The 21,926-nt window shown below is 43.3% G+C and overlaps 1 protein-coding gene and 1 pseudogene across 2 annotated transcripts in view; one reads left to right on the top strand and one right to left on the bottom strand.

Annotated features, from left to right (window-relative positions):
* LOC309549945 overlaps window positions 1-4,712 on the top strand; it is a 215,401-nt pseudogene extending 210,689 nt beyond the window's left edge. The window contains exon 9 of the transcript in view: window positions 3,486-4,712. The product of the transcript in view is annotated as an uncharacterized misc_RNA (transcript). The remainder of the gene's footprint in view (window positions 1-3,485) is intronic.
* LOC309550278 (uncharacterized protein) overlaps window positions 1-21,926 on the bottom strand; it is a gene marked incomplete at its 5' end in the record, with an annotated part of 397,814 nt that overhangs the window by 231,470 nt on the left and 144,418 nt on the right. The gene's annotated exons all lie outside the window — the stretch shown is intronic.

The raw sequence follows: 21,926 nt of genomic DNA on the forward strand, positions 1-21,926 counted from the left end.
CCTGGGCACTGACTCTTCTTCCATTTCAGCCATGCCCACAAGTTCTCGAAGACATGTGGAGTCCATCCGACTGATGGTCACAGTGTCCCTCACACCTGTAGCACCGAGGCTACATGTCTTCTTAAGGACAAGATATTTGCTGGAGCCTGAGCAGCCTGTCAGACTTGTGGGTGTTAACAGTCTATTCAGGGGCCCCTGGCACTAGGGCACCCCCCACCGAAGAGACCTCAGGCCACTACCCGTTCTTCTTGGGTAGCAACCCAACAAAGTTCCATGACTGGCCCATTGGCCCAATAGTACCTTCACAAGGCATCTTTGTAAAAGAGTCTCTTTGCAAAGAATTCTCCTCTTCAGCCCGATGACCTAACTACTTCACAGATTGTCCTTTTATCTTGAGGTGGTACATGATCCTGGCCCAATGGCCCAAAGGATCTCCTTTTAGCACAGTTATAGTATCACTAGTGTCCTCTTTTAGTAAGGGTCTCTTCTTCTTTTAAGTTGGAGGGTTGGCCCTCTTTAGTGGAACCACTCAGCACTAGTAATTTGTAGATTTCCCAATCCCTTTTGCAAGGATAGAAGGGAAAGGGGTATTGGAAATTAGGGCTTGGGCCCTAGCAACAAAGGTGAAACTTGAAACATCACTGTACACTTTAAATTCGGGCTCTCCGCCCCTCTTCTTCTGTAAGCAAGTAAGCAAACTCAGGCTAGCCAGCCTCACTAAACTCAGCATCCTGTGTCCTTAGCAATAGTAGTCAGGATGTGGGATTCGCACAACTTTCCCCTCTGAGTCTTTTACACGGATGGACCATGCCTGACCAGATCCATCTGGGCAGTGAACCTCCACTCGGTCTATATAGGTAGCATTCCCAAAGTTCCAATTAGCCTTTACAGATTGGAAGGTTTTCCATAACTCCGGCTTTGACTGGTTGCGGTGGTGTTTTGGGATATAAAGGAAGTCCCACACAGCTTCGTCACACCAAGACTCTCTCCTTTCCTCAATCTCCCTTGGAGCATAAGGAAAGTCATATCCATATTCTAAGGCCACCTTCCTCTATATCAGCCGTTGTAGTCTGGAGAACCTGGGGAGGGTTTGTCTGTAGCCTCTCCCAGGTGGGGAATACAGGGTCTCCTCCTTAATGATGAGAGACGCATAGGCCTCATTTTGTTCCTGAGCCCGGGCATAGGACCGAGGAGGGGATAGATCTGGGACCCGGTTAGAGTAGGCCTCACAGAACCCCAGATTCTTAGCACACTGTCCACGTATTACAGAATTTCTAGTCTCCTCATCAGGAACACTTGGATTGGCCAAACTGCTCCATTCATTCGACCCCCAGTCCCACTCAGTTTCTTCCTCTGATTTCCAGACATCGATCCCCTCCTCCAAGGATCCGTAGCGATGCTGGATAATAGGAGACCCCACATAAATGACCCCGGCCTCTTCCTCGCTGCTCAGACTCACAGCCCTGGTCACCGCAGGCCATCAACTCCCCTTTGCCTTTGTTGGAGCAGACCTGGTGTCTGCCACTGCAGTCTTCTGTACATCAGGTGGCCATTCCCCGGCCCTCACTACCTGCATGCACACAGCCTCGGAAGTACAGGTTTCTCTCGTGTGGCACTCTGTAGCACTGGCAGATGTTACTGAGCCCAGTTCCATCAGCACCCTGAGCACTCCTCTTCCTCTGCCCACGAAGAGTCCCGATTCAGAGGCCAACAGAGCACGAGTGACCCCGGTCTCCCATGTCCCATTCAGTCTCCTGGGCTGTCCTTCACTCTTCTCCGCCCGCTTCAGCAGATTGCCACAGTGCCCGCACTGGCCCCACCCTTGCATCCGTATAGTAACATTCAGGCATTGACGACCTACCAGGCCCAAGTGTTCCATGCCTGCTCTGGTACACAACGCCAGTCTTCCATCGGGCACCAATCGCACCCCAGTGTCCCACAGGGTCGATGTCGACATTCTGGTCTGCTCTGCAAGATCTCCGCCAACACGTGGGATAGCCTCCGCGCTCCGGTTCACTCCGGCATTTGCCATCTTGCTTCTCCACACACGTGTCTCCCTCTCAGCCCCACCCGAAGGCGGAAGTAATTTATAGACCCCCTTCCTCTTTCCAGATTGTCTGTGCGTGTCTCCGCCCACAACTCCAGATTAGCTGATTCTTTGGCGGTGGCTCCTCTTGCTAGTCAGATCTCTCAGCGCACGCTTTCCAGCGCGGTACAGTAACCTTTTCATTGCCGCTCCAACTCAGCTCAGCCAGCATGAAAGTCACTGTAAAGCAGATCGTGGTCTTCAATCCGCACGCATCCGCCATCCTTGTCTGTACCTGGGCCTCAGTTGCACCTCCATCTCTCCAGGCCAACTGACCCCCCTTTGCTATTTAGGAGAATTGTCCCGCTGTCAGACATTGGATGGCCGACATTCCTCTTCATAGCATTTGTACCGACAACTCTTCCCATACTGTCCTGGAAAAGTTTCCAGCTGTCATTAGTTGCACGGTCAACATTTTTCTGTATAGCACTGGCAAAAACATGGCCCCCGTCACACCGATCCACGTGCCCTGGGCCATCATTTTCTCCTTCCGCACTTGCACCATTCACTGTTAAGCAGACGCAGTCCTTTTGTACAGCGTGATGCAACCCTCCTTCTCTAACTCTCCTGCACATTTCTTGAGAGAACAGATTACAGTCCCAACAAAAGTCCATCCGTTGCCGCTGGCAACCACCACTTTGAACTTTACACTTCATCCCACTCTCCCTAACTCCTGTAGGATGATTCCTAGGAATGAATAAATAGGAGGGAACGGGATAAGGGGCAGGCCAAGGAGATATTGGGGGAGTGGGTGGAGTCAGTGGAGTCGGCGAATGGAAACATGCAGGAGTGACTATATATGAAGGTTACGATCGCTGTGTCTATGACTGTACAAAGCGGAAATATTGTGTACCGAATGGAATGGACTTTTCTTTCTTTATAATAAAACTTTTTCTGATTTAAAAGAAAAAAACACTCAGAAAAGATGAGTAGGGAAAATGTCAGTGGCCTCCATTCCTGTTTTGGAGGTCGTCTCATTGTTGCCCATCTAGTGTACCTGTTGGTAACAACCCCCTCTGCTACTTGACTGAGCAGATGAATATCCCAGGAGTTTCCCTGACTTGATGCTATACTCTGATTATAAAGTGTTGAGCAGTGTATATGAGTGTGGAAAACTCTTGGTAATTTTTCTTGTCTTCTGACAGACGGACTCTGTGGTGGGAATAGAAGGACATCGGAGGAAGATGTGACTACAGAAGATAATGACATGGCATCTTCTCCAGAAGTAAATCCCGTTCCTCATAATATACATGACAGACCTCGCCATTGGAGGAGATCATTGGAATCTCCTGATACTTCACATAGTCCTCTAATATCTGACAGTGCCGGCGGGTGCGGGAAACCATCTCATCTCAGGGAATCTTCTTTATACCATACAGGAGAGAATTCATTGTCATGTTCAGAGTGCGGGAAATGTTTTAAACAGAAAAGATACCTTCTTCAACACCAGAGAATTCACACAGGGGAGCGTCCCTATTCATGTTCTGAGTGCGGGAAATGTTTTAATCAAAAAGGAAGTCTTCTCACCCATCAGAGAATACACACAGGGGAGCTTCCATATTCATGTTCAGAGTGCGGGAAATGTTTTAGTCAAAAAGGAAACCTTCTTAGCCATCAGATAATACACACAGGGGAGCTTCCATATTCATGTTCAGAGTGCGGGAAATGTTTTAAACAGAAAAGAAACCTCCTTAGCCATCAGAGAATACACACAGGTGACCTTCCCTATTCATGTTCAGAGTGCGGGAAATGTTTTACACAGAAAAGAAACCTTCTTAGGCATCAAAGAACACACACAGGTGACCTTCCCTATTCATGTTTAGAGTGCGGGAAATGTTTCACTCAGAAAGGAAGTCTTCTTAGCCATCAGAGAATACACACAGGTGAGCTTCCATATTCATGTTTAGAGTGCGGGAAATGTTTTATTCGTAAAGAAAACCTTCTTAGTCATCAGAGAATACACACAGTAGAGCATCCCTATTCATGTTCCGAGTGTGGGAAATGTTTTAATAATAAAAGAAACCTTCTTAGCCATCAGAGAATACACACAGGTGAGCGTTCCTATTCTTGTTCAGAGTGCGGGAAATGTTTTATTCGTAAAGGACACCTTCTTACCCATCAGAGAATACACACAGGTGTGCATCCCTATTCATGTTCAGAGTGCAGGAAAAGTTTTAATGATAAAAGAAACCTTCTTAGGCATCAGAGAATACACACAGTAGAGCGTCCCTATTCATGTTCAGAGTGCAGGAAATGTTTTAATCATAAAGTAAGCCTTCTTAAACATCAGAGAAAACACACAGATGAGCGTCCCTATTCATGTTCAGAGTGCGGGAAATGTTTCATTGAGAAAGGAACTCTTCTTTTGCATCAGAGAATACACACAGGTGAGCTTCCTTATTCATGTTCAGAGTGCGGGAAATGTTTTAATCGTAAAGGAAGCCTTCTTCGCCATCAGAGAATCCACAGGGGGGAGCTTCCCTGTTAATGTTCAAAGTGCGGGAAATGTTTTAATAATAAAGGAACCCTTCTTAGCCATCAGAGAATCCATACAGTTGAGCCTCCTTATTCATGTTCAGAGTGTGGGAAATGTTTTAATAGTAAAGGAAACCTTCTTAGCCTTTAGAGAATACAAATAGGTGAGCCTCCCTATTCATGTTCAGAGTGCGGGAATTGTTTTGCGCTCAAATGTTTACCTGTTAGACACCAGAAAGTTCATAGAGGCGAGTGTCTCTATTCATGTGCAGAGTGTGGGAAATGTTTCACTAAGAAAGAACACCTACTTACACCCAGGTGAGCACCCTTTTTAACGTTATGAGTGCGGGAAATGTTTTCCAAGCAAAGGTTTATTTAGTAGAAACCAGAAAGTTCATACGGGCGAGCGTCCTGTTTCATGTTCAGAGTGCGGGAAATATTTCACTCCTTATGTACGTTTTTAAACGGCAAAGAATTATCACTTATATTAGAGGCTCAGTTTTCATGTTCATGTACATGTACTGCGGCAGGGCGGCCGTTCGGTGCAGAATCACGTACCTGTATGTCATCTGCATTTCCAGGAGTTCTACTCTTATCACAGATCCCAAACCAAAAGGAGACATCCACCACATCTTCAATCTTAAGGCCTTAAATGTTCTCAGCTGGGCACAGGAGGCCCTAAATATCCTCAGCTGGGCACAGGAGGTCCTAAATGTCCTTAGCTGGGCACAGGAGGCCCTAAATGTCCTCAGCTGGGCACAGGAGGCCCTAAATGTCCTCAGCTTGGTACAGGAGGTCCTAATTGTCCTCAGCTGGGCATTGGAGGCCCTAAATGTCCTCAGCTGGGCACAGGAGGCCGTAAATGTCCTCAGCTGGGCACAGGAGGCCGTAAATGTCCTCAGCTTGGCACAGGAGGTCCTAATTGTCCTCAGCTGGGCAAAGGAGGCCCTAAATGTCCTCAGCTGGGCACAGGAGGCCCTAAATGTCCTCAGCTGGGCACAGGAGGCCCTAAATGTCCTCAGCTGGGCACAGGAGGTCCTAAATGTCCTCAGCTGGGCCCAGGAGTTCTGCATGCAATCCACCAGGTCATAGTCTCTTTATCAGGGAGACTTTTTTCTCTGACTACCCCACATCCATGTACTGCGGTAGGGCAGCCGTTCTGCACAGAATCACGTACCTGTACATCATCTGCTTTTTTGGGTTTGTGGCGTGCACATGAGCCGCCGGCGCCCAGCTTCCCCTGGACACAGCAGGAGCCAATCAGTGGGTCCGGTGGATGCGGTGTCCGTTGGTACCCGGCAATCGTTCCTGAGAGAGGCAGAACAGTTGTCCGCCAATATAAACAAGGTAGATCGCCGTTCTGTTATTATGGAAGATGGAGATCCTGTGTATCTGCTAATGGAGAAAGGAGATACTGGCGCACAGAGATTATATATAGTCCACCCAGCAATAAATATCTAAAAATACCAATGATCAGGGTAGGGGGTTGTCAGAACTATGGTAAGAAATAGGCATATTTTTCATATTGCATGTGAAGAATTATGAACTGCATGACCCCAGAGACAAAGTTCAATTCATGGCCTTCACTAGAAACTCAATAAAAGACTCCGGTTTATAGTTTCCATTGTTTGTTGTTGAAAAGTGGTAAGCCGTTGTTGACTAACCCTGGAGATAACGACTATATTCTATGGTCTTGAAAAGAGAATATATTTGAAGAAGCCATAAAACATTGTGTCCTGGCCATGAGTTATTTTCCATACAATAGCAGATCCTAACAGGACAGCTCTATCATGGATTACCTAACTAACACACCATTGTATCAACTATGGAAAAATAAACAACAGAGGAGCCATGGGAAGAAAGTTTTTGGTTCATTTTCTGGTAAATAACTTAGACCTATTCCAACTGTATTTTTATATGAATTTAATATAATCATAAGCATCTACAACCTCCTTGTTCCATCATATACCACGAGGGGATGTGGAAATGATGGTTATATGGACAATCCTCCATTGAAGATTATATCAGTTAGATAGTAGCTGATGATTAAATTAGATTATTTCATATTGTAGATCCCAGACCATGTCCTGATTATATTATTTACTAGCATAATAATTCTCTAGTAGATAACCTTCTGATTGAATACATCACATGTGTCAAACAATTATAATCCCAGGTTATTGTGTATCAATTTAGATAATCTATAAGTAAGTCACTTCTTCCTAATTAAAAAAAAAAAAAAAAAAAAAAAAATATATAATATATATATATATATATATATATATATATATATATATATATATATATATATATATATATATATATATATATATATATATATATATATATATGGTATTAGTATGTATACTCATTAAACGGTGTTACCAGAACTGAACCTTTCTAAGAGATATTACAGAAATTTCAGATGGCCATGCCGGCTCCATGAGAATATGGACAGATTCTCATTTTTTTTTATTACTATAAATTAATGTAGTAACTTCGATCAAAGATTTTTGCTCCCTGACATACATGGTGGTTAGTAGAGGTAGTGCATAATTACTCAACCAGTTAATGGTTATTTAAGTTATTTAAACCAACCAATGGGAAGAAGTTCCACCTTCTGGGTTTGGTTTATTGTAATTTTGTATGGCCTTTTTGTCCTGTACAATATATAAAGTAACCCAGACGAGACATAGAGACACACACATCCACCCATACACACTCATCATCCTCCATCTTACTTCACCTTCATTCTACGCCTGACACTCTGAAAAACTTTAAGGACGCCAGACGCAAGCTCCTCCCTAACCAGCCTCCATTTTGGGAAAGGCAGCCATCTTAGGACTCTGGTAAACGACCATTTTGAGCCAGCAGCCATTTTGGAGTGGTAATTATGCATTATTGATTCTTTGATTTTTGTTTCCTTGTATGCTATAATCGTATGCTCAGGATATTTAGATTACCTTCCCAGTTGTAACAACCATGTCTTTGGTTTATATTGCTGAGCAAAACTGATTCAACTAGCGTTATCATTAAGGCTCCATGCACACAGGGCGTCATAAAAACGTGCTCCAAAGCTGTTTACATAACGCCGGGAAACAGCAGCTGTAAAAACGTGCTTTCAGTAGCTTTTTCTACTAGCGTTATTGCACGTTTGGCCACAGTAGCTGTTAGCAGCGTTTTTTCTGCCTCCATTCAAAATCAATGGTTCCCTATGGGAGCCTATTGATTTGAATGGAAGTCGCACCGTAGGTCGGATCAGGGTGATCCGACTTGCGGCGCGACTTGCGCTGTGAGAATCTTGAGGGGGAACTCCACGCCAAAATGGGGAAAAAAAAAACGGCGTGGGGTTCCCCCCAGGTTCCAAACCAGGCCCTTCAGGTCTGGTATGGAATTTGAGGGTAGCCCCACGCCGAAAAAACGGCGTGGGGTCCCCCCCAAAATCCATACCAGACCCTTAATCCAAGCATGCAGCCCGGCATACCAGGAAAGGGGAGGGGACGAGCGAGTGGCCCCACCCCCCCCTGGATCATACCAGGCCACACGCCCTCAACATGGGGGGGTGTGGGTGCTTTGGGGCAGGGGGGGCTCTGCACCCCGCACCTCAAAGCACCTTGCCCCCATGTTGATGAGGACAAGGGCCTCATCCCCACAACCCTGGCCGGTGGTTGTGGGGGTCTGCGGGCAGGGGGCTCATCGGAATCTGGAAGCCCCCTTTAACAAGGGGCCCCTCCCAAATCCCGGACCCCCTCCCTATGTGAATGGGTATGGGGTACACTGTACCCCTACCCATTCACCCCATAAAATGCAGTGTATGGAAATAACGACAGGAGACGTTTTGGAAAATTTATTAAAAATCTTCATCCGGCTCTTGTCCTCTCCGGGGGTCTTCTGCTCTTTTGCTGTCCGCCCTTCTTGTCTTCTCCTCTCCGGGGGTCTTCTGCTGTCTTCTCCTCTCCGGGGGTCTTCTGCTCTTTTGCTGTCCGCCCTTCTGCTGTCCAATCTTCTTGTCTTCTCCTCTCCGGTCTTCTGCTCTTTTGCTGTCGGCTGTCCTTCTTCCTCCGGTCCTCCTCCGAAGACGTCTCCAGCGATTATGCCGGCCTCTGGTCTCTGCAGCTAATTATATAGCCATTAGGGGCGTGGCCGCCAGATGACGTCATCGGGAGACCACGCCCCCTTGTGTCACAGATGACGCCATCTGTGTCACAAGGGGGCGTGGTCTCCCGATGACGTCATCTGGCGGCCATGCCCCTAATGGCTATATAATTAGCTGCAGAGACCAGAGGCCGGCATAATCGCTGGAGACGTCGTCGTCGGAGGACCAGAGGAAGAAGGACAGCCGACAGCAAAAGAGCAGAAGACCGGAGAGGAGAAGACAAGAAGATTGGACAGCAGAAGGGCGGACAGCAAAAGAGCAGAAGACCCTCGGAGAGGAGAAGACAGCAGAAGACCCCCGGAGAGGAGAAGACAGCAGAAGACCCCCGGAGAGGAGAAGACAAGAAGGGCGGACAGCAAAAGAGCAGAAGACCCCCGGAGAGGACAAGAGCCGGATGAAGATTTTTAATACATTTTCCAAAACGTCTCCTGTCGTTATTTCCATACACTGCATTTTATGGGGTGAATGAGTAGGGGTACAGTGTACCCCATACCCATTCACATAGGGAGGGGGTCCGGGATCTGGGGGGGCCCCCTTGTTAAAGGGGGCTTCCAGATTCCGATGAGCCCCCTGCCCGCAGACCCCCACAACCACCGGCCAGGGTTGTGGGGATGAGGCCCTTGTCCTCATCAACATGGGGGCAAGGTGCTTTGAGGTGCGGGGTGCAGAGCCCCCCCTGCCCCAAAGCACCCACACCCCCCCATGTTGAGGGCGTGTGGCCTGGTATGATCCAGGGGGGGTGGGGCCGCTCGCTCGTCCCCTCCCCTTTCCTGGCATGCCGGGCTGCATGCTCGGATAAGGGTCTGGTATGGATTTTGGGGGGGACCCCACGCCGTTTTTTCCCCCATTTTGGCGTGGAGTTCCCCCTCAAGATTCTCACAGTGCAGGTCGCACCGCAAGTCGGATCACCCTGATCCGACCTGCGGTGTGACTTCCACTCAAATCAATAGGCTCCCATAGCGAGCCATTGATTTTGAATGGAAGAAAAAAAACGTATAACGTGGCTTAACGCACGTTAAGCAACGTTATGGAGCCTTTAGCAGCGTCAGAAGTTTTTTGCAGCTTGACGCTGGAGCTCCTGAACCCATAGTTCCTGGGTTTTTTTTGGAGCTGTAAAACGCCTATGCCACTTGGAGCTCCTAAAAGCTCTATGTGTGCATGAGGCCATAGAATAACATGGATGGGCGTTCTACAGCTGCAAAAAAAAAACGTCTGACGCTGCTAACAGCAGCTGTAAAAACGTCCAGTGTGCATGAGGCCTAAGTTTGTATTTTATGTGAGATTATAATTTTGTGTCACCCATATCTATTTATTGTGAATACATGTCTTATGAATAAATATATATATTCCCTACTGTAGTCTGTATTCCCTATGGTTGGTATATGCTGTTAAAAAGAAATGAATCGATTAAAAATAACTCTACTCCGTTCAGAATAATATCTCGAATGTATAACGCACAACAGAGGTACAGTAAGAAAAGTCTAAACCCAGGGTGTCAGAGGGGTCGGGGGACTTGCAGAGTCAGGCAACCTTTGAGGTATAGTAAGAAATGTCTGAAACCAGGGTGACAAGAGGGGTCGGGAGACTTGCAGGGTCAGGGCAACCATTGGGGTACAGTAAGAAAAGTCTGAACCCAGGGTGACAAGAGGGGTTGGGAGACTTGCAGGGTCAGGGACACCATTGGAATACAGTAAGAAATGTTTGAACCCAGGGTGTCAGAGAGGTTGGGAGACTTGCAGGGTTAGGACAACCATTGGGGTAAAGTAAAGGCCCGTACACACGTACCGATCGTCGGCATACAAACGTCGGTGGACGAAGGATCTGCCGATTGTACGCGTGTTAGTATGGTGCCTCCGACAGATGTCTGCGCACAATCCGCGGACAAAAGTCTTTCGTGCAAACATGAAAATATTTGTATGCCGACACCAGAACGGACGATTGTTCGCCTGTCAGTACACAATTCGGCCGACAGACCGCAGATTTGCAAGACTGGGCATGCTCAGAAAATAGAAAACACAGGGAAAGTTAACCATTACATGACATCACTTCTGCAGTCGGCGGACAAAATTCTTGTGCTGTCCTTGTGCTGTCTTTGCACTTTTCAGCAGACACCGACATCCCGGGGAGAAAAGAGGAACATTTGTAAGCCGACCATCGGTACGTGTGTACGGGGCTTAAGAAATGTCCTAACCCAGTGTATCAAAGGGGTCGGGGGACTTGCAGAGTCAGGGCAACCATTGGGGTACAGTAAGAAATGTCTGAACCCAGGGTGTCAGAGGGTCGGGAGACTTGCAGGGTCAGGGCCACCATTGGGGTACAATAAGAAATGTCTGAACCCAGTGTGTCAGAAGGGTTGGAAGATTTGCGTGGTCAGGGCAACCATTGGGGTACAGTATCTTTAAGCGGCCTTCACTGGGGTAGCTTTACATGGGCAATGATGTCACTATGACAGACCTAGCTGGGACATGGGCTCTTACCCAATGACTATAGGCCCTGGCATTTAAGGGAACACTGCCCTTTGGAAGGTGTATGCCTGGGGGATCAGTGGAGTGTTCTTGTTTCTGAATCATGTTCATGTCTCCCCAAAACACACAGACTCTGGGAACTGGAGGTTCCATATTTGGGGCCTCTATGCCTCAAACTAGCAATGACTTTAGATGTAATCCACTCAAACTATGGGGGTCCCCTGCCATAATGTGTTTATTGTAAGTAGGTCTCCTGTTATAGTCTGTTGCCTACTAGTCTTAGGAGGGGGGGGGGTAACTAATTAACACACCTATTGTCTGCTAGCAAAGTATTGGTGGATGTGTTTACACTTGTAATAATGTGTATTGTACTTTGTGAGCTCAATGCCGGAAAGTCTGACCCAAAATAAGATCCCTGATTGTCCCTGGTTGCTAATTAGCTTAATGTTTATAGTGTCAGTTATATTTCTGTATACAGTTGTGTTTGCATATGATGTGATCAGCCTTACCTGAGTGTGTAGTGTATAAAAAGCCTGTATTCTTGTTCAATAAACAGTTCCAGTTTTGCAGCTAAACGAGTCCCGTCTAGTTCTTGGTTGCAATATGTGGCTGTAATATCTGATATCTATGTTCAGACTGGAGGAAGCAATATACTGACGGAAGCACTCAAGTGGAGTGTGGCACGGTTCCATCACAATCACCACTATCCCCGCCCCTTCCTTTATATAGCGGATGACAGCTCAGGATGCCATCAGTCAGCGAGATTCGCTCCTGTGTGGCGGGTTATTGGTGGGTCAGTAGGGGGGTTTGGCATGTTTTGGGGTGGTTTTTAACCACCCCAAAACATCGCTCCTGGGCAAACCAATGTAGCTATAAAGGAGGCTCCCGCCCCTGCTCATTAGCGGGGAAGCCGATGCAGTGGGCAGGAAGCTCCGATTGCCGCCTGACACTCGCGATCGCTCCCCACTGAGAGAGAAGGACGGTCAGCTGTTGTAAACACAGCTGACCGTTCTTCTCCCTGGAATGATCACAGAGCTCCTGTGATCCTTCTATATAGGAACACAGGTCTCACAAGCCACGCCCCCCACAGTTAGAATCACTCCCCTAGGCCCACATTTAACACCTTGGTCACCCACAGAGTTAACCCCTTCCCTGCCAGTGTCATTATTACAGTAACAATACATATTTTTTAGCACTGATTACTGTAGTAATGTCACTGGTCCTCCCAAAAGTGTCAAAAATGTCGGTTAGGGGTCCGATCTGTCCGCCGCAATTTCGCAGTCCCACAAAACATCGCAGATCGCCGCCATTACTAGTAAAAAAAAAAAAAAACAATAAAAATGACATAACTCTTTCCCATAGTTAGTAGACGCAATAACATTTGCGCAAAACAAACAAAGTACGCTTATTAGGATTTTTTTTACCAAAAATATGTAACTGAAAACAAGTTGGCCTAAAATGTTGATGTGAAAAATATTGTTTTTTTTTTTTCAGAATTGTCGCTCTTTTTTTTGTCTATAGCGCAAAAAATAAAAATTGCAGAGGTGATCAAATACCACCAAAAGGAAAGCTCTATTTGTGGGAAAAAAGAAAATCTATTTTATTTGGGAACAGCGTCGCACTACAGCGCAATTGTCCATTAAAGTAATGCAGTGCCGAATTGCAAAATAGGGCCTGATCATTAACCACTTAAGCCCCGGAGGATTTGGCTGCTCAAAGACCAGGCCCCTTTTTTCAACTTGGCACTGCGTGAATTTAACTGACAATTGCGTGGTCATGCAATGCAGTACTCAAACGAAATTTACGTCCTTTTTTTCCCACAAACAGAGCTTTCCTTTGGTGGTATTTGGTCACCTCTGCGCTTTTTTTTTTTTGCGATATTAATAAAAAAAGAGTGAACATTTTGAGAAAAAATGACATTTTCAACTTTGTCTTTTAAAAAATATCCAATATACTCAATTTATGTCATATATTTTGGCCAAAATGTATTTAGCTACGTCTTTGACAAAGAAAATCTCAATGAGAGTATTTTTATTTTTTTTCCCAAAGAGCGTATTTTTATTTGTTTGCGCAAAAGTTATAGCGTCTACAAACTATGGTGTAAATATTGGAATTTCTGCAGCTTTTACTTTCTGACTGCCTATCCCATTTCATCGAGTGCTAAAATGGCAGGGCAGTACAACCCCCCCCCCCCCCAAATTACCACCTTTTGGAAAGTAGACATCCTAAGGAATGTCCTGAGAGGCATGGTGAGCTCATTGAATATTTTATTTTTTTGTCACAGGTATTTGAAAAATAACAAAAAAAAAACAAATTAATTTTTTTTACACAAAGTTGTCATTGAAATGATATATTGCTCACACATGGCATGGGTATATGTGTAATTACACCCCAAAATATATTCTGCTGCTTCTCCTGAGTACAGTGATACCACATATGTGAGACTTTTTGGGAGCCTAGCTGTGTACGGACCCCAAAAACCAATCATCACCTTCAGAATTTCAAAGGGCGTACATTTTTCATTGCATTTTCTCACTACCTATCACGGTTTAGGAGGTCCTGAAATGTCAAGATACCACAAAATCCCCCCCCCCCCAAATGACCCCATTTTGGAAAGTAGACACCCCAAGCTATTTGCTGAGAGGCATGGTGAGTGCATGGAGTATTTTATATTTTGTCACAAGTTGCGGGAAAATAAAAAATTTTTTATTAACACAAAGTTGTCTCTAAAAGATAAATTGCTCACACATGCCATGGGTATATGTGGAATGACACCCCAAAATACATTCTGCTGCTTCTCCTGAGTATGGGGATACCACATGTGTGAGACTTTTTGGGAGCCTAGAAAACCAATCACCACTTTCAGGTTTTCTAATGGCGTAAATTGTGCATTTCACCTCCGCACTACCTGTCAGTTTCAGAGGCCCTAAAACTTCAAGATCGCACAACCCCCCCCCCCCCCAAATGACCACATTTTGCAAAGTAGACACTCCAAGCTATTTGCTGAAAGCCATGGTGAGTCCATGGAATATTTTATATTTTGCCACAAGTTCCGGGAAAATTATTATTATTTTATTTTTTTTACAAAAAAGTTGTCACTAAATGATATATTGCTCACACATGCCATGGGTATATGTGAAATTACACCCCAAGATACATTCTGCTGCTTCTACTGAGTATGGGGATACCCCATGTGTGAGACTTTTTGGCAGTCTAGGTGAGTACAGGACCCCGAAAACCAATCACCACTTTCAGGCTTACCAAGGGCGTAAATTGTTGATTTCCCTCCTGACTACCTATCACAGTTTCGGAGGCAATGAAATGCCAAGACAGCACAACCCCCCCCCCCCCCCCCCAAATGACCCCTTTTCGGTAAGTAGACACCCTAAGCTATTTGCAGAGAGGCAGGTTGAGTGCTTTGAAGATCTCACTTTTGTCACAAAGTTTTGGAATTTGAAAAAAGAGGGAAAAAAATGCATTTTTCTTTTTTTTCCAAAATAAATGAGAGCTGCAAAATACTCACCATGCCTCTAAGCAAATAGCTTGGAGTGTCTACTTTTCAAAATGGGGTCTTTTGTGGGGGTTTTGTACCATCTTGGCATTTCATGGCCTTCAAAAGTGTGATAGGTAGTAAGGAGTGAAATCAACAATTTACGCCCTTAGAAAGCCTGAAGGTGAGGATTGGATTTTGGGGTCCTGTACACGGCTAGACTGCCAAAAAGTCTCACACATGGGGTATCAAGGGGGACAAGTGTCTACTTTGCAAAATGGGGTCATTTGGGGGGTTTTGTGCTATCTTGAGATTTTAGGGCCTCTGAAACTGTGACAGCTAGTGCAGAAGTAAAATGCACAATTTAGGCCATTAGAAAACCTGAAGGTGGTGATTGGTTTTCGGGGTCCCATACACAGCTAGGTTCCCAAAAAGTCTCCCACATGTGATATCCCTGTACTCAGGAGAAGCAGCAGAATGTATTTTGGGGTGTCATTTCACATATACCCATGGCATTCATGAGCAATATATCATTTATTGTCACCTTCTCGAAACTTAGGGCAAAATATAAAATACTCCATGGACTCAATATGCCTCTCAGCAAATAGCTTTGGGTGTCTACTTTCAAAAAGGGGTTATTTGGGGGGGTGTTTGAACTGTCCTGACATTTTATGCTCAATCTTTTTTTTTTTAATCCTTTTTTTTCAATATGTGCATAAAAACTAACATTCCAAACATCCTTTCAACAAAAGGGACAAAACAATATAAAATAAAAAAAATTATACAATATGAAAATAATTATCTGTTTACTTAGTATTCATAATCTCTTTATGCCAAGGTATATCCATTTAGCTTAATTGATCGCCGTTGTCCCGGTGTGCCCCAACCCCTTGCTCCATTGCATTCATAGATTTATTTCCTCATCATACTATGTGCATCCCTCTATATCCTCTTGGTTATCTCCTTATATTCAACCATTGGTTAACGTTGATTGACTCCAATTATCCCAAATTTTATTATATTTCGTTGAGCATCCTCTATGCATATACAATACTTTTTCAAATGGTAAAATCTGATTTACCGCTTTTATCCAGTTCTTAACAACAGGGGGCTTCGCTTGAATCCACTTAACTGTGATTGTTTTCCTTGCCATAAACAGTTTTTCTCTAAGCATTATCTTGTGATATCTAGACCATGTTATTTCATCTAATATACCCAGCAAACAGGTTTCTGGGGTCAAAGGTACAGGCATATTCAGGACAGAGGATAATATTTGAATTATTTCCTGCCAGAATCTTGATATCACTGGACAAAACCACATAATATGTATAAAGTCTGCCCGCTTAGCACTGCATCTCAAACATTTAGGAGATGCAATGCTTTGCATTGCATAAAGTCTACTTGGAGAGAGATATGATTGATGTAGCATATATAATTGTATTAACCTATTGTTTGCTGCTGGCGATACATATAAATGGGATAAACAGGCTTCTTTCCAATCTTCATCAGTTAAATTGGGAATTATTTCCTGCCATTTTGTTCTTATTGCCAAGGGATTCATTCCTGAATTAACCCTGGTTAAATGTGCATATATTTTAGAGATTAATCCTTTAGGGCCCTGGGACCTAAGGACACCAATCATTGGATATCTAGAGATCCCAGGTCCCAAAACTCCAAATTGCGCTTGTAATGCATGCCGCAACTGTAGGTATCTATATAATGAGGTATGTGGTATATCATATTTCATTTGTATATCTGAAAAAGAGTACATATGTGTTATGTCATATATGTCTGCAAGGACTGATATCCCTTTTTGTTCCCAGAACTGATACTCTACCAATTGTTTCAGTTGATTAAACATTGGGTTTCGCCATAATGGGAGATCCATGTTTATTTGTGTGTTTCCCTCTATACGTTTTGCCTCTCTCCATATTGTACGAGCTAATGCTAACATTGGTATTTGCTTATATTTTAATTTATTCAAAGGTGCTTCTAGGGCTATAAGTAAATTATCGATTTGTAAAACATGAGCCAGGTGTGATTCTACCATCTGTAGTGTTACTGGTACTATCCATCCTGTGAGATGTTTAAGTTATCCAGCGAGATAGTATCTGTATATATTAGGAAGTGCCATACCTGCTTCTGTTTTAGCTCTCTGAAGTGTGGTTAACTTTATTCTATTTCTACCCTTTCCCCAAATAAATGTGGTAAATAGGGCATCTATTTTTTTAAAAATAGTTTTAGGGACTATAACCGACATATGTGAAAAAATGTATAAACATTTCGGTAATAGGACCATCTTGATTAAATTTATTCTCCCTGCAACTGAAAGTGGTAATTTAGCCCAAGTACCTAATTTAGTTTTAATTGTTGTCATGAGTGGATTAAGGTTAGCCTGTAAAGCTGCTTGTGGTAATCTTGTAATATTTATTCCCAGATATTTGAAAGAGGACACTACCTTTAATAAACTTGAATCCTTGCTTAGTGTGAGTAGTTGTGGTTGCAATGGCATAAGGGAGGATTTTTGCCAATTAATTTTAAGGCCTGAATAAGAACCAAATAGTTCTATTATATGCATAGCTGCTTCCAATAATCCATGTGCATCATTTAAATATAAAACAAGATCATCAGCATATAATCCCACTATATCTATCCTTTCTGCCAATGTAATGCCCCGTACAGAAGGGGTTTGCCGAAGTCGAAGTGCCAAAGATTCAATAGCTACTGAAAATAAGAGTGGTGATAGAGGGCATCCCTGCCGGGTGCCTCTATATAATTGTATGGCCTTGGTTAAAAAGCCATTTACCAACAGCTGAGAAGTTGGATTTAGATACATTATTTCCACCCAAGTACAGAATTTCTCCCCAAATCCAAATGCCCTAAGCACTGCCTGCAAAAAGGGCCATTCAATAGAATCAAAAGCCTTTGCTGTATCAAGAGAGGCCAAGACACTTGAGTCTGGTAGTTGATCTCTAAGCTGAGCTATAAGTTGTGTTCTTCGAAGATTTATAGATGTGGATTTTCCTGGCATAAATCCAGTTTGATCTGGATGTATAATATTAAGTATTACATTGTTTAATCTATGGGCCAAAATTTTTGCAAGAATTTTGTAGTCTGTATTTAATAATGATATGGGTCAGTATGAAGCACAATCTGTTAAATTTTTATCTGGTTTTGGAATTAGTACTACTGTAGCTAAATACATGGATTCAGGAAGTCTTTTTACCCTGAAAGCTGCATCAAATACTTGAACTAGCACTGAGGCAAGAATATCCATGTATTTACTATATACTTCTAACGGAAGTCCGTCTGGTCCTGAAGCCTTTCCTATTGCTAGACTTGTTATTGCTCTTCTTACTTCTTCCTCGCTTGGACTTTCCTCTAATGATTTAACCTGCTCAGTCGTTAAGGCTGGAAAGTGTATTTCACTCAGATAAGTTGAAATTTCATCTGCATTATACGTAAGAGAGGTGGCATACATATCAGTATAAAACGAGTGAAAGCATGACATAATACCAGCCACATCCCTTACGCATTCCCCGTCAGGGCGTTGTATATTAGTTATAACTAAACTTGTACTTTGTTGCTTAGCCATATGTGCTAAAAGACGACTTGAAGTATTCCCTTGTTCAAAGTACTTCTGTTGATATTCAAATTGTTTGTATTTAGCTATTGCTGCTATATGTGTAGTATATTTTCTTACTGTCATTTGCCATTTTTCCCTATTTATTTCAGTTGGGGTTTTCAAAAACGCAGCTTCTGTATCTCTACATTGCTCTTCTAGATCTTCCGTTTCATGCCTGGTGGCTCTTTTAATATATGATATTGTTGATCTAAGTGTCCCCCGTAGATATGCTTTCAAGGTATCCCAAAAGATCAAATCTCTTTGGGATCCATGTATTTCTAAAAATATCTGCAATTGTTCAGGTATACGATCGTGCGTTCCAATCTGTGATAACCAATATGGCTGAAATTTCCAGTTTTGCTTCATTCCCTCAATTCCTATTGCTATATTTACCAGGAGTGGTGAGTGATCAGACACTCCTCTATTCAAATATTCAACAGAGACAACCCTAGAAATAATTTTATCATTTCCCAGCGCCAGATCTATTCTTGACAGACATCCCCTTCCTGGGATGGCCCAGGAATAAGCCCCGGTCTGGGGATTAAGCATTCTCCACAAATCTCTCCATCCAAATTCCTCCCCTAACCCACGAAGCATAAGTGGTTTTCGAGTTCTTTTTAGGGGGGGTCCATGCCTGTCCACCAGCGGGTCTCACAGAAGATTAAAGTCTCCCAGGCATAGCACTAATGCCTCTGGGTATAAACTTTCAAATAGCATAACCTCTTTAATTACACTTAATGTAGCAGGTGGTGGATTATATATACCTAAAATAACAAATGGTATATCATACACTTGAGCTCGTACAAATACATATTGCCCTTCCTGCCCAGGGTCTACCTTTTTTTGAAAGCACTTCCATGGTACCGACCTATGGACAAGCAATGAAACCCCCCTTACATATGTTGAATAACTCGAGTGTATTGACCATTGGATCCAGGGTTTACACAATTGGTTTGTTGTATCTGGGATCATATGTGTCTCTTGCAGGCATATAATTTGTGCTTTAGTTTGTAATATATTTGTAATTACCTGGGATCTCTTCTGGGGGGTCCCTAGACCCCTAACATTCCATGATAGGAACCCACATTTTGTAGTCATCTTAGAGGTTTTTTTCTATATATAGCTGTAGGTTCACTTCCCAAAATGGATCCCATATATCTAACCGTCTATCTATGACATTTATCATGATAATACCCCATAGCAATGTACTCCTTATATTTTATACCAATATAATTATTGAGGTCAGTTGGGCACACCAGGACACAGCGATCTTCAAAAGTAACAAGAAAAAATATGAAAAAGAAAAAAAGAAAAAAAAAATCTCAAACAAAATTACCAAAAAAAAATTTTTTTTTAAAAAAAAGAAAAATCATCGTGCACATATAGCAAAATTTTGACCAATAGGTCTTACTCCAAAAAAAAAAACAATGGGACATTGCCCGAGCATACAAAAATTTGCATGCAAGGACAATATAGCTGCGGCCTCCACTCAAGCTCCCACCTTACTCTCAGAAAAATGTCATGTTTTCCTCTAAGAAATAAAAAAGGAATTTTGCGTTTTGATTTATATTTGATACACCTTTATACATATATTCCTTTCATCTAGATACTATTCAGATCTTTCTTATCACCTACTAGCTATTTCCTTATTTACACTTATTAGCACTCATCACTTTAAATGTCTACCGACATCTATACATTAAATATTTAATAGTGCTGTTACTTTTCTATATTATCACACTGCACCTGGAGTATGTAATGTACAACATAAAGTATTATAGTGCAGGGGTCAGGAGTATGTAATGTCCAACATAGAGTATACAATGCAGGGGTATGTAATGTACACCATAAAGTATATAGCGCAGGGGTCAGGAGTATGTAATGTACAATATAGAGTATACATTGCAGGGGTCAAGAATATGAAATGTACAATATAGAGTATATAGTGAAAGGGTCAGGGGTATGTAATGTACAACATAGAGTATATAGTGCAGGGGTCAGGGGTAAGTAATGTACAACATAAGGTATATAGTGCAAGGGTCAGAAGTATGTAATGTACAACAAAGAGTATATAGTGCAGGGGTCAGGAGTATGTAATGTACAACATAGAGTATATAGGGCAGGAGTGTGTAATGTACAGTATACATTATACAGTGTAAAGATCAGGGGTATGTAATGTTCAACATAGAGTATATAGTGCAGGGGTCAGGGGTATTTAATGTACAACATAAAGTATATAGTGTTGGGGTCAGGAGTATGTAATGTGTCCACCCCTTGTCCCGACCCTGACCCCAGGTGCCTAGATCTAGTAACTCCTCTGGTGAAAATGAACATTTTGCTGCCAGCTGAACCCCTGAATCTCCATAAATCCAGTCTAGAGACATAAATTGTGTTTGCGGCACAGAGAAGGAAGATTATCTGAGAGAAATACAGGAATACAGGACGGGGAACACAGCTCAGGAAAGTGACCAGGGTATTACAGGCTGATATCACCCAGTCCTTGCCCTACTCTGGACCAATCAGTGAGCAGTATGGGTGGAGGAATGAATTTAGTGTTAATGACCCACCTGTGCTGATCGCTGTAGGAGTGTCCTCCTCTATAAATGTCCCCGTTATTCCATCCTCCTCCATAGACTGCTGATCATCCCTCACATACGTCTTGTCTTCTTCTGCCTTACCCTCAGCTTTTATATCAATTGGCTCTTCACACTATACCAAGAAAATAATAGAAGAGGTCATCTGTAATACATAAGCTTCAATATTGTGACATCACATTTAAAAAAATTACTTCAATGAGTCCATGTTCTAGATGCTCCGTCCCACCAACCTTGTAATAGTGAGGGATGGTGTGACCTTCCTGTGTGGAATCCCGGGAATACAGAGGACGGGGACATCTCTCTGGTGGGTTCCTGGTATTAGGTGGCTCCATCATATCCTTGTGTCCTTCTGAAAACTCCTCCATCACTCCATACTCCTCATCCTCCTCTTTATACTCTTCTTTAACATCAATATTATCATCCCCGAGGATTCCACTCTGAATATATAATAAAACATTCATTATAACAAACATTCTTGTATATAAATCATAACTATCAGTGATTGTTCCTCATCAACCTGATGATGGTGAGGGATGGTGTGACCTTCCTGTGTGGAATCCCAGGAATACAGAGGACGGGGACATCTCTCTGGTGGGTTACCATTACTGGATCCATCTGTAGGAAACACACACTCTGACTGAATGAATTGTTTCTATGGGTTTATCAGATGATGGAGGATCTAGGTGGACCCTCCATACTGCTCTCTCCTTTACAATAAAGTCTTCTCTTACCTGGAGATGTAAGGGGCAGCTGATTGTCCATTAGTGATGGACAAACATCGGCCGGGACGGTTCGTGAACGTCAGGCGCAAATTTTCTCAAAAGTCTGCGAACCGCAAGTTCGCGGCGGGCCCCATTGACTTTAATGGGAGGAGAACTTTAAAAACCTTTAAGTCATATTTGCAGCAACAAAAGCCGTACTAGCTGTGCACAAATAGTCCCAGCACATGGACAATGTCATAACAGAAGTATTGCAAATCGAAAAGTTGCCCTAAAAAAATTTTTTTTTACAGCAAAAAGTGTTTTGTTTTTT

This window comes from Pelophylax lessonae (assembly GCF_965119305.1).
Source record: "Pelophylax lessonae genome assembly, chromosome: 3".
Taxonomy (NCBI): Eukaryota; Metazoa; Chordata; class Amphibia; order Anura; family Ranidae; genus Pelophylax; species Pelophylax lessonae.